At 38.0% G+C, this 13,496-nt stretch overlaps 1 protein-coding gene across 10 annotated transcripts in view; it reads left to right on the top strand.

The window, feature by feature from the left end:
* The window catches only part of PER2 (period circadian regulator 2), a 52,877-nt gene that overhangs the window by 1,583 nt on the left and 37,798 nt on the right, over nucleotides 1–13,496 (top strand). For 2 of the 10 annotated variants that reach the window (XM_075158131.1, XM_075158130.1), the window contains exons 2-4: nucleotides 6,744–6,803; nucleotides 7,850–7,903; nucleotides 9,901–10,061. The exons of 2 other annotated variants lie outside the window; for them this stretch is intronic. The gene's annotated coding sequence lies outside the window, so the exon portion shown is untranslated. Of the gene's footprint in view, nucleotides 1–6,743; nucleotides 6,804–7,849; nucleotides 7,904–9,808; nucleotides 9,873–9,900; nucleotides 10,062–13,496 lie in introns of all 10 variants that reach the window. 6 more of the 10 variants (XM_075158128.1, XM_075158129.1, XM_075158137.1 and 3 more) reach the window with 3 other exon arrangements.

Below are 13,496 nucleotides of genomic sequence, written 5' to 3'. Positions count from 1 at the left end.
TGTGCTGCTGTTGACATTAGTTGCATGCTATTACATGCATGATTACAAAACAGTTTATGTAAGTACAGTTTCATGCAAATAGATGAGCAGTATGGTAACAATCAAGCTGACGCTTTACAACTGATTTTTTGTAATAGGTTAGGATAGAGTATAGCGTTGCTCTGTGTACTGCAGGCGATTATAAAGCCCCCAAAGAGGTCAGTATGAGGTCTCTGGTACTTGGAAACTGAAGCACATTGAAATTGTATTCCAGTGAAACAGTAACGTGGCTGAGACAGGGCGTATGAAGGATTTTGAAGAAACATATTGGTTTATGTTTTTAGGCTGTGAGATGTCTTTCTTTTTCTTTTCCAAGTGTAAGACTCTGAGGTTTACTGCCTTGTACATCTGAGACTGAATAGCTACCATTTAATGTATTTACAAGTAAAGGGGAAAAGGTGGAAATTCTGTGATGATTCTAGTGGTAAGATTGTCTGGTCAAGTCAAAAGTAGAGTAAAAAAACGATTTAGTATAGTGAGAAATTGTTTCAAGTTGCCAGTATCATTTTAACCACAGAGTTTGTTTACAGGTGATGGTTAATGTTAGTTAACATTTGTCAAAACTGCAGCTATCTTTTGGAGCTGGCTTTTGCCTATTGTCAAGGTAAAATCTGAATTAATCACAATGATGGCAGTGAGGAATATCTACTTGAATGCAAACGGTTATTTTTGATAATGTAGGGTTGTTGATAAAACTTAAGGGTGTCAGGCTGAGAGCTAAGGCCTCAATGGTGTGGCCCTATTCCATAAACGGATCCTATTGTATATTAGATGGTTTGAGGGCATTGAACTACATGAAACTCAAACTTTTCTTACCTTCTGGGGTGCCTCAGTGTCTGTATATGTCCTTGATCTTCTCAGCCTTGGGCACAGTGTTGTCCATGCACTTTACATGAAGCCACTTTACAGTGGCTTTTGAATACAAAATTTGAGAGTAGGGCCTAGAATTTAATTCATGTCAGGGATAGTGCCCGCATTGTTGTGCTGTAACATCAAGTTCCTTCTTGCTCATGCTTGTGTGTGTTTGCATGCTCTTGTAGTCTTTCTTTTTGCTGTTTCTTACTGAAACTTGCATTATTTCTGTAAAGTGAGGAAGTTTCACTGGAGAACTGGACCGTGTCCTTGCTTCCAAGGCTTGCTGTTAGCCTTGTGATTAGGGCACTGTCCTGAGGTGTGGAGTCCTTGTTCTGGACTCTGAAGGTTGCTTACTTCGCTAGTAAGACATAATGGAAAAGAGAGGGCCTTTGGCCTAGAGTAGAAGAAAAAAGTAATATCCTTCAGTTTTGGTGGGGTTTTGGCCATTTCAGGTGTTTATTTCAAGGTAGAAGGGAGAATGCTTTAGTTGGTAGTTGGCGTAAGTGTCCAACACTGTGCAGTGAAAGAGCATGGCCAGTCATGTGCTGTGAAGAAGTAAAGTGTGGTTTGGCTTGACCTAGTCCAGAAGGTAAAGGCATGGAAAGCAGGATTTTGGCTTTTGTGCACTTTCTTCAGATTCAGCAGGTTTTCTGGTTTCATTTATGATCCAAAGACTACATGGTTTTGCTGGGCTTTTTGTTTATTTCTTCATTGCTAGGACTTGTTGTAGGCTTCCTGTATTTGTTTTAACACATGAATGCTATCTGTGAAAATCTAAGTAATCTTCATTTTTACAGCTTACTCTTATTCCTTTTGGATTTCCACAGACAGGCATTAAAGAGACAGCATATTGTGGCAGCTCTTAGTCTAATACCTTACTTTTCCACTTTTTTTTTTTCCCCCAGTCATAAGATTAAAATATGTAACAAACTCAGCCTATCAAATAAACTTACTTGAGCCTGTCCCTGGAAAATACATTTTTACAGTAATAAATTTCCCCTGTGAAGAATCATATTTTTTGAGTAAACTGAGATTTTGATGGAGTTTAGCCATAGTATGAGAATAGAGTGAAATGGGGAAAGTGATTGGAAGTAGAGTTCTGGATTTTTCTTCTACCTCAGACTTTATTATGACCAGGAAGCGTTTAGTTTAGATACAGACTGATAAATCAGTTTTCTTTTTCCTGGGTTCTTGCCACACCCTTATTTCTCTAACATCCCTACAATATCAAAACGTGTTTTACTGCAGAAAAGCTTTTTTAACCCCGTAAAGTATAAGCACATGAGCAAGTTACTGTGGGATGAGATATGTTTGGTGTGATTTAAAAGCAAGTGGATTACCACTAGCCAGTAGAACAAGTAAATTATCACTAGTCTAGATCAACTGTAGTGTTTTATATAGGGTTGCTATGGTTGGCGTATGTTAAAAGGGAACATCATGTTCTTAGCAAGGTGTTGTGTCATACTTGGCATGAGTGTCCTGTAGACACCATATTATACTCATAATGTTACCACATCATAATTACTTGATAATCAGGTGTTTCTGAAAAGGAATTTTTGTGTCCAGTTTTGGTTGCATGGCCTAGAATTCCTCTATGAGGACGGTGGATTACAGAGATTTTTAACTGGGTTGTCTTGCTGCATTCATACTTTCCACATCCAGTTATATCTCTGTTCTGCAAGTTTTAAACTGGTTGAATATTTATTATGTTAACGTAGCTTGTTAAGCACTGAACAGCAAATGGGTCAATTAATATCTGTATTATTCTTTGTGATATAGTTTTATTACTCTGAAGGGCTTTGGCTTGCATTTTTGGGTACGGATGAGGTCAGATGCACAAAATGGTGGTCTTGAAATTAATGCTGCTGATGTTTTATGTATTGTGTAAAGGTGCCTGTCCCCTCTCCTGCTTTAACCACTGCCTTAAACTTAACCACTGCTATGATGGGGCCAGGCTGTTAATGCAGCATGTGTTGTTAGTAGTAAGGCAAACCTAGTTGTTGGTACGTAAAGAACAACTCCACCTTCTGACACGTAGAGGGTTTTTTGGGGTTGTTTCTTTTTAGCTACAGGTGAGATACTTCCTTCTGTGAAGTATGTTTAAAGGGCATGGGAAAAGAGAAGGTGGCAGTCAAAAACACATTTAATGGATTAATGGTTTTGCGATCTGTTGCTGGGATTTCTCGTGGCCCCAGGCCACTTTTGTGAAATACAGTATGGCAGAGAAGACCAAAATGAAGCAAGATCAGATGATTTGGGTATGTCTGCAAAGGCTGTGGAGAGGCTCTGAAGCTACCCTTTAGAGCACATTCTGTGCACGCTGACAGTGAACCAGCAACCCCATGTAGTAGGAAAGCGCCTGAACACATGGGAATCCACATGCCTGAGAATACGCTCAGTGATCTGGTACTCTAGTTAAGTGGCTTAGTAGATCACCAGGCACGCTTGTGCAGTCTGCTTGTACTCTGCCTGCCAGCAATGCTGGAACATGGGCAGATCAGGCTTCTGTGCTTCTGTTTTGTATTTCTAAGGTTATCCTTTAAGTGTAGATAGGGTCTTTATGTCTGCCTGCACTGGACTTCTACCAATCCAATACAAAGTCCTCTTACTTGGTCCTCTCTCCCTCTTGAAGAGTTCCTGAGGGATGGCAGCAGTGTGCTCAGTTTCATGCAAGTTGCACTGACAGTGGTTCTGAAGAGCATGTTTTCCCTGCTTATCCACATATGCAAGTGAGGTTGTGAGAACGCTATCGTAGATCAAAAAAGTTTTTGTACAGATGTTTTCAGCTGCTGCTGAACTGCTGCTGAAGTAGGGTGTGGTAGTCCTAGAGGAGTCTTCTGATTTCTCTGACTTTTTTTTGGTAGTCTGATTTAAACAACTTTGCTTGTAGGACATAATAAGAAGTGAGGTAAATTTAACTTATTTGAGACATATAATCATGGAGAATGAGTTCCCTTTTTCCTTAATTTTCTCCCAATAGAAAGCAAAACTTTATTGGGGGTGCTGAAGAGGTGGAGACTCAACATGCTGTTTACATGACAAGTGAACTGAAATACACAGAGAGCACACTTCTTGGGGCAAGAGTATGAGGTTATTCTGCAGATGAGCAGGCTGCAGCAATTCGGTGCAAGCGGTACTGATGTTCATCCTGAAAAGATGTGATAGTGGGAGAGAACTCATTTGTATCTCAAAATGTCTGAGAAAGACTCTGGGGTTTTGCTTCTGGCTGTGTTTGAGTGTACCATGGTAATTCTTAATGCTTGATTTTTCTTATAGATAAATAGTTAGAGATTTCCTTGCATAGATGGCTTTTAAAAGCAGAACTGGCTTTTTAAAAGTAGAACCAAAGCTATACTGACTTTCAAACATCCTGTCCTAAAACAGAGGCACTTCACCTGTAATTTTTCGTAATTGAAGCATAGGGAGACAAGATGAAGTGGTGAGGGTGTCCAGCACTTCTCCCTCTTGCTGGTTTTGCTTCCTATCCTCCTTATTCCTTGCAGCTTTTGTATCTTAGTATGATTTCTGTGCTTGATGTTGTTACATGTACTTCTATGTTTTGGCTACTTAGTTTCTTTAATTGTACAAAGGTCTTCAGTATATAAAGCACTTCTTTGATTTCAGTTACATCTCTGCCATGGATTCCTCTGTGACTTGAGCTGTACTAATATAGCCAACTCACAGGACAAGTACATCATGTTTGTAAGGTTGCCACACTTTGTGGGGTGTATTACTGATGCAGTGGGGGCCGTATTAGTAATAGTCAGAGAATTTATTTGGCATAGAGTCTTCCAGAATGGGACTTTCATTCTGACTGAAATCTTTAACTGGGTATGAACTGCACCAATGTCTAAAGAGCAGCATTAGCCTGGGACTTCTGTAAATATAATGCCTCATGGTGAAATTCTGCCCTTTTTTTTAAGGCAGGGGAGCAGTAGGCATTCAAATATACTGCTTAATGGAGATTTCAACAAATATTAAAGTTGAAATATGATGTTGTAGATACTTTAGATCTAGTTTCACCTATAATAAAGGTGAAATATATGACTGCATGGTGGAGCAATGTAATTTTTCCCTCCTTTCTGTGACAACACTTCCTCAAATGTATAATTTTTGTTATTTTGTTCAAAAAGGACAAGAGTTGACATATGCAAATATTAGAGTTCTGACTGCTGATCTACTGCTTAATTTCTCCTATCCCATAAGGAAGAGAATAGTGTTTTCTGTTTATGAAGGAAATCAAATGTCTTTTTAAATTTACACTTAATACAAAGAATTGTAGAAGGTACCTATTGTAAGACTGGAAGGAAGGATCTCTAGAAATTAGCACAGAGCAGGTAAAGGAGACTCTGTTTAGCTTCTTCACAAGATGTCTTGGCACAGGCTGCAACAATCTTGTCTGTCAGGGGTGTATGTCTGTGTTCACTTTTTTTTTCTGCAGGGAAAATGTCCAGCCTGTTGGCAATTAAACTTAGCTCTGGGCCACAGCTTATTATACAAGATGAGGGAATAAACTTGAGAGAGATATTTTCCGTTGGCTCTTGGGGATGATCAGTCCAGATCCACTGTGGAAACTTGAGCACAGGTGGTGGGCTTAACAGAACAAGGAATAATTACCTGAAAGGATAAAATAAGCTATGCTTCTGGTCTGGCAGAAAAGAGAACAATTCCTGCTAGATGATGGAGGAGCGGCTCTGACTGCTTTTTGGCAGGGGAGAAGGGGAGATTACTTTGGTACTTGGCTTCTTATAGTTACAGCAAAGCAAATGATGAATTGGGAGCTGGCCCATGTCGGTCAGCACAGCATAGGTGAGCTTGACTCTCCCTGAGGTGAACTTGGTAAGTTCAACAATGTGTTGGTACTGTGCTATTCATAGTAAAACTGAGTTGACTTCGTCCTGTTACTTCACGCTAACTTTTTGCTATTAGTTACTCCATGGGGAGAATAGGCAGCTTTAAAAACAAAAAACCCAATCTAAAACTGGAAGGAAATTAAATAATAGTGGTGGTGTGTGTGCTTCAGGAATAGAAGTGACTGGTGACACAAGCTTAGGTCCATTTAGGAACCATCACTTGAGGACTGAGGGATTTTTTTTTTTTTCCTGTTTGGCCCTCTGGGGTGTAGCTAAGGAAGCTTCTTTCTGTGATTTTTTTTTTTTTTCCTTTTTTTACAGATATAAGTAAAAGAAGCATAAGTTTTAGTAAGCTGGGAACAGCTTTTGCTTTAAGAATGCATACGTGTATTTTGGAATATGAAACTAGTCTTGGTCATGATGTCAATACTTTCACTCAGTTGAATTAGGTCTCTGAAGAGTTTTTCATCTGCTTAGGCTAATTTGGAATTTGTATTTCTGTGGCGAAATGTTTTAAGACTGTAATCGGTGGAAGAAGAAACATAACTTGAATTCTAAATGTGATCCCAAATTTTATACTAGATGATACTCATTCTTTAGTGTGGATGCTCTCAGATAAGTGAATGGTGGATTTTGAAGTATACTGTGTTGATATCTGTATTATCTAAGCAATGTTCTTACAATAAATGAAGATCATGGAGATGGAATTTGGGGGGGTTTCTTATGTTTATAAAACGAATAGAATTCAGTGAATAGTTATTCTGTGCAACCAATTTAGAAGTTAGGTTACAATAATAGTAAATGTTTTTATCAATAAAATTCCTTGCATTTCCTCTCATTTTGTATTTGTAGACTTCATAGCTGTTCTTCATCTGTGGAATACATATTTTACATGGTTGGACTTGTATTGCATTATTAAATGGCCTTGATTTATGTTTCATAAATAATTTTTTTATCTTGCTTATAAAACTTGGTGTTTGGTTTTTTTTTTTACAGTAGGAATATATTGATGACACTTCCAGATTTGGAAAGGTCGTGATTAGTACATTCATTAAGGTGAGTGTCTTGTGCTGTCCCAAGAAAGTGATTTATAATATCAGTTCTTTCTCGGTGAGTCTGAACTGATTGTTTTTGGTTTTGCTGCTTTGGATGCCACATTTAAGCTGTAATGTCAGAATGCTGAAAAATAAAAAGATATTCAGGGCATTAAATTTTTAAAGACCTGTTATATGAATCACGAAGCACCTGGAAATGGTGTGGCTTCTTGAAATCTTTAGGAAACTGAAATTTAGTGTAGCATCTAGTATCAAGTGCTACATCTGCATTGTTTGCTGTGCAGAAGTTTATTAATAAACTTTCAATCTTTTCATTGCTCTTGCAGGTCTTTTAAGGAATTTTAATAATGAGGAAAATTCTGGGGTCCAGAAAACAAAGTAGCTAGTGTTACTCAGATAATCAGGATGATAGCTCAAGAGGAGAAAGGAAAATGTTACGCGTCTAAGCTTTGATTTAGAAAGGTCATAGCTTCCAACAGTATTTTTTGGTCAGTTGTGCTGTACTTTCTAACAGGCTGATACTATTCTAATCTCTGTTTGAGAAGTTGAACACATGGCATCAGAGATACTGACTTATGCATGTTTATGTTTGCTGTGTGAGAAGATGATGACAAAAAAAGCTTATTACAACTCAGGTGGGATGTGTGGTGGATTAAGAAAGCAGAATAGATGGTCAGAATTACAGAAACATTTTGAAAGTTGATGGTTATTGGAGCAAAAAAAGGAAACAGCTGAGAGTTCAAAGGAGAATGGTGGACTCATGTCATCTGTGATGCAAAGAAAATTTATCCAAGTGGTTTTGTTATATGTGATCTGGTGATGGGACAATATCGGCCCAAGACAGGAAAGAGAAGGATAGCAGTCCTGGATAGTACTGTAATATTCCAACACAGATGAAATTGTGACTGAGATTTTGAGGATTAATACTATAGTGTCTGATTAGTCTAAATGGTTGAAAAAAAAAAACAAACCCTGTTTTTCTACGGCTACCAAATGTGATCTGAATAGGTTCTTAAAGCTGACAACATTCTCTTTTCAATGCTGCAGGTGTGACTCCAGTTCTCTACAGAAAGTGAACTTGGTTGGGATCCTGTAATACAGGTGTGTTCCCTAAAGCAGATTGTTCATTCTTTTCTAATATTTGAAGTCTTCTATGCTTAGAATAGATATATCTCAGTATCAAAGCTCTATATTCTTTCTGATCAATACTGATCAAATTAGACTTCCTTCTGTGGAAAAGACCTTCTTGAGATGCCATATGTGGATGAACTCTTTTAGTTCTTTGGGATTTGGGCATGCTCAGTCACCTATACATTTCCTTTGATAAATAATACAAGACCAGAAGATTAGATTTGGCTGCCTCTAATTCTACTCAAACTGATAAAACGCCTGGTTTGAATTACTTATATTTAGTTTCAGCTTTGTCTTAGCTTTCAGTTGAATTGTAGAAAGGCTTATCATGAGAATTGTAAGTAGATGAAGCCGATATTATACCCAATTAAAATGGTACATGCTGCTACTGCAAATATGCTCTTCAAACCTAAACTTTGTTAAAGTTTTTTTTTTTTAATCTATGAAGATGTCATGATGGAGGTCATCAGACTAGAGAAGAGCTTCATAAATAGTCAGGCAAGACCTTCTGGCTGATTTCTGGTAGATCTTGATTAGTGAAGGTAGAAACTTAGCTCCATTAAGGAAATATAGATTACTGGGAGATGAGTTAATGGTCTTTAAACTAGGATTTAACTAGTGCTGAAAGACATTCCACATTTTCAGTGTGCAAGCTAAAAATTACGACATCTGCAAGTAGCTCCAGATAAGGCAATTTCTAACACTTCTCATGGTCAGAGATACAGGGCTTATAATTTAAATCCTGTTTTATCAATTTATGATGAAGACAGAGGCAAAACAATTAAAGAACAATTAAATGTACACAGATTTGTATCATAATCTGAGACTTGTAGAACTTGCATCGGCTTTGCGATGTTATGCAGAATGGAAAGTTGTGAATAAATTCTTCCTTAAGTCTGGCCAACACAAATGTACTTTTAACAGTTGGTAGACGTGCAGCATTTTAAATCAAGGCATGTTAACATGGGCTGTCTTCCAAAATGGTTAGCTTGGGATCTGAACACTCTTCCAAATTTTTATTCGAAACATTCCTTCTGCATATTCAAATGAAACACTTAGTGATGCAATTGTTTGCCACACACATGTTGATTTTCTGAACTTCTGATTTTTATTCTACTATTTCTTTGTGTTATATGGCAGTGGCATGAACCAATAGAATTAGTTTCCTAGATTTAATAGAAGAGTTTTCAGATTTTCTTTTTCCTGCCAGAATGCCCAGTGTCTTTCTTGGGAAACTGTTTATCTTAGGAAGAATAACAGTGTGGATGGACTTTGTTAGTTTACTGTGAGGGTGAGTGAGTACTGGAACAGATTGCCCAGAAAGGCTGTGGAATCTCCATCCCTGGAGATACTCAAAAGTCATCTGGAGGTGGTCCTGGACAGCCTGGTCTAGGTGACTCTGCCTGAACAGCGGGGTTGGACAAGATGACCTCCAGAGGTCTGTTTTGACCTCAACTATTCTGTGAGTTTGAATTGCAATTTTGTAACGGCCTAGTAAACTCTTTAATGCTCATACCAACCCTACAGTGATGTAGGTGAGTTTAGATCAGGTGTTAAAATGGTATTCTAACCAAATTTCTTAAGCACTTGGAGTTCCTGTTGACTACATCAGGCATTTTGCTCCATTATCTACTGGAGAGGTTGGCCCTTCATTCTTAGTGGCTGTGTCAGCCTATGCAGACTATGTACATACTATGCATGTATGATACCATACCGATAGTGAATGGGAAGGGTTATTTTATCTAGTGTAGAAGTTCTGTTATTTTAAAGCTCTATAAAATCTTACTTTAGAACAAAAGTGTTTAAAATGCAAATTTTTATCTGATTCCTCTGCTGGATGACAGTTTCATGTTTAACCAACGTTTATCTGCATAGGCATGGCATAACTATGAGCATCTCTCTGGTATCTGTTTGAAGAGGACACTGTTGGGGGGCCCAGGTATTTCTTTTATATTTTATAGTTGTAGAGGTGTCCGGACTCTATAATGGTAAAAGATTTCCAGTAGAAGAGGATGAGACAAGAATTAAATGCATGTGGGAGACTCTGGACCTAGGCACTTCATGCTTTTGATGCTAGCTGGGAGGGAGCTTGATAAACACTTTTACCAACTTGTCCTAGAAAAAACAGGTAAGAAACATGCATAATTGTTATGATTCGTGTTAGTAGAAAGATGCTTCCCTCCACTCCCCTAGAGCTTATGCAGAAAATAATTGTTCTGTGTTTGTTTTATCTTTAGACCTGTGATTTCAGTCATATATATACTCATTCAGAACTCCTTTTTGGGTATAAACTGGGAGTTACATTATTTGAAGCTAAGATGTTTTTAGTCTAAAACCATACTTATTCTTAAATTCAGATTTGAGTTTCTTCACTGAGGAAACAATCTGGCTGGAAGCATCCTTGCTATGGATGCAAGCACCTGGCCTGGTGCTTATGCTGACCTCTTTCTGTATAGGTGCTGCTATAAATTCAGGGTGGCATTTGGATGGCTTTGGACCGAGGCTATGTCTTGATCAGTTCCTCTGTTGTAAAGTGGCAGCTGTGAGCAGTGGTTAATTAGGATCACCTTTATAAAGATATTACTAACTTTTATTTAAATAATAGTCCTGTGTTCAGGATTCTCTTGAACTGAAAGGTGAATCCTTGTCAACAAATTGTGAAATGAATGCTGTGAAATTCATATTTTTATGGACACGCTTGTGATATTCTAGATGTTGTTGATAATTTCATTGACATAAGTAGAAAATTCTGGCTTACACCTCATTCCTTCTTAAGAAAAAGAGCAAAACTTGTTTATGGTGACTTGCAGTGAGATGAGAAATCTACAAAAAAAAAGTTTCTTTTGTTTATTCAAAAAGTCTGGCAGGAAATTGTTAAGCATCTTTTGTTACTTTTTCTTATAGTGAAGTCCGAGAATGCTGCCATCTTTTTCTCCCCCCCCCCCGCCCCCTCCTAGAAAGTGTCCTAGTGAAGGTATTCTGTTAATTGTCCTGTCTCTTGCCACAAAAAAATGAAGCTCTCAATGTTATTGCTGGTGAAGTCGTGCAGTTAGACAAGTCACTACTTGGATTATTGTTTGTTTTTCAAAATCTTTGCCTAACATTTTGCTACTACCAAGCATTTAATTATTGTCTAATTGCACAGGGAGAATGCATTCATTGTAGATGTTAATTTTCAATTTTCTCTAAAATTGCATGATATGATTAAATCCCTGCTAGTTATTTGTCATACAAATGAGATAACTTTTACCATTTTGCAAAGCAATCATCCAGAAGACATGTGGAAACTCTTCTTGTTGATCAGATTTTCAGGAAAATTGAATCCTGACCATTAAGAATGTCTCCTATTGATGCTCTAGCACCCCAAAATTCCCATGTCTAAATTCCCCAAATATTCACATCCAAAATATAGTCATAAACTGTGGTGTGCCTCTTGTTTCATCTGTGAATATTGGTAAGTTCATATTAGTTGCAAATTTAGACTCTAATCTTCAGATGTTCTCCTCTTACTCAGTTCTTGAATTAGATAATTTTGACTCTGGATTTTTAGTTTTTCGTTCTTTAAATGCCAATACTAGACATGATATTTTTTTGTGTGAAAAGAAGTCTGGAAAAATCTGTTCTCTGAATGTAACCAGATCTCTACTGAAACAAGATTTTTGAGTTTAAATGCCATAGTTTTAAAATAAATTTGCCACCTTGGTGTTCTACAGCCCTTCTTAAAAGGGTTTTTCAAAAGCATAAAACCGTTATTTCTTCAAGTGTTTGTCCATACATATTTTGGCGTGTTTTTCTGGGGATACTAAAGTTCAGGCTGTTTCCATTGTCTTACTGCAGGATAAAGGAGCTTCCGTAGCTAATGAATAACCAGAAGACATTTTCTGCACATCTAACCTGGCATATTAATGCCTACATTTGTCCTGAGTGCTCAGTGGAAGTATGTTGCCTTTTTCATACACTGCATCAAGATCTCAGAGTTCTAGTCTTTGCCAGAGTGACTTTGGGAAATTTGCTCTGTCTAGAAGAGTAGAATGTTTTTGTGAGCCAGTTGCCTTAAAATCAAGCTTAACTGGTGCCAATTTAAGATTTAAAAAAAAAGTTGTTTTTTTTTCAGAGTCAAAATAGACAACCTCCCTTAAAAGTTTAGAAAGATGTAGCAGAAAATAAAGAAAAATCTGGCTTAATGTACTTTTCTCAAGATCAAACCTAAAAGAGCTCTTCCTCTGTTTCCACGTGACCGTCCGCACTTGCTTACTGAACGTGGTATGAGATGCAATTACCTTCCTCAAATTGTGGTAACAGGAGAGAACCTCAAACTGGGAAACATGCGAGTTTTTACCTTTTCATTCTTGTTTGGTTATTGATTGGAAATTTATTCAAACATGTAAGTGGGATGAATATGTGCAATTTATTATGGCATTTTGACTGAGATTAGTTTCAATGTTAATTAATCTCTCTGGGATGACTGACCCCCTGTGCTTTTGAAGTGTTTGCATGGTTCTTGGGTATGCATGCAGATGTTCCACTTAAGGTCGTCTTCTGTCTGAGAGTAAAGTCTAACCAGATGCATCAGTTCTTATCTAAAATTACAGACACAGAGCATGGTGTAGGGTAATTGCCAGTCTGTTCTTTTTTTCACAGTTACTCCAATCTCTTCGTAGAAAATCTCTCCAAACTTATGGCATATATTAACATTGCTATTTTTGGGTATCTTGGCTTTTTTAGTTATTATACAAACTCTTGTTTTAGAAACATTCCTCTTCCATCTTTCCCCAGAAGCTCTTGGAAGTCTGTCATAATCTTTTTCTTGTTCCTTCCTACTTATTCTTCCTGTATTCCTTACTCTGGTATGTGCCTCTGGCACTGAGGCTTTTGAGATTTTGAACCAGAAGAAATTTTGTGCAAGACTGACTTTCAGTGACATTAATCTTCCAGTCCTGCCTAAGAACACCATTCCACCTAAAAGAGTTGAGCCAATTCTTCTCAAAAGATACGTTTAAAAAGGTCAAACTTGTATCTTCTCCATTACTGGTATGCTCATTTTTGTTTCTGTCACCATTGTCCTTGGGCTCCAAATTGTAGTTATGGAGGAACTGCATAGATACTTACAGAATCATAGAATAGTTTGGATTGGAAGGGACCTTTAGAGGTCATCTAGTCCAACCCCCTGCCATGGGTAGGGACATCTTCAACTAGATCAGGTGGCTCAGAGCCCTGACCAACCTGACCTTGAATGTTTCCAGGGATGGGGCATCTACCACCTCTCTGGCAACCTGTTCCAGTGTTTCACCATCCTCATCGGAAAAAATTTCTTCCTTATAGCTAGTCTAAATCTACCCTCTTTTAGTTTAAAACCATTCCCCCTTGTTCTGTCGCAACAGGCCCTGCTAAAAAGTTTGTCCCCATCTTTCGTATAAGCCCCCTTTAAAGTACTGAAAGGCTGCAATAAGGTCTCTCCAAAGCCTTCTCTTCTCCAGGCTGAACAACCCCAACTCTCTCAGCCTTTCTTCATAGCAGAGGTGTTCCATCCCCCTGATCATTTTCGTGGCCCTCCTCTGGACCT

Source organism: Calonectris borealis, chromosome 9 (assembly GCF_964195595.1).
Source record: "Calonectris borealis chromosome 9, bCalBor7.hap1.2, whole genome shotgun sequence".
Lineage (NCBI taxonomy): Eukaryota > Metazoa > Chordata > Aves > Procellariiformes > Procellariidae > Calonectris > Calonectris borealis.
This window is presented reverse-complemented; position numbering and strand designations above follow the sequence as displayed.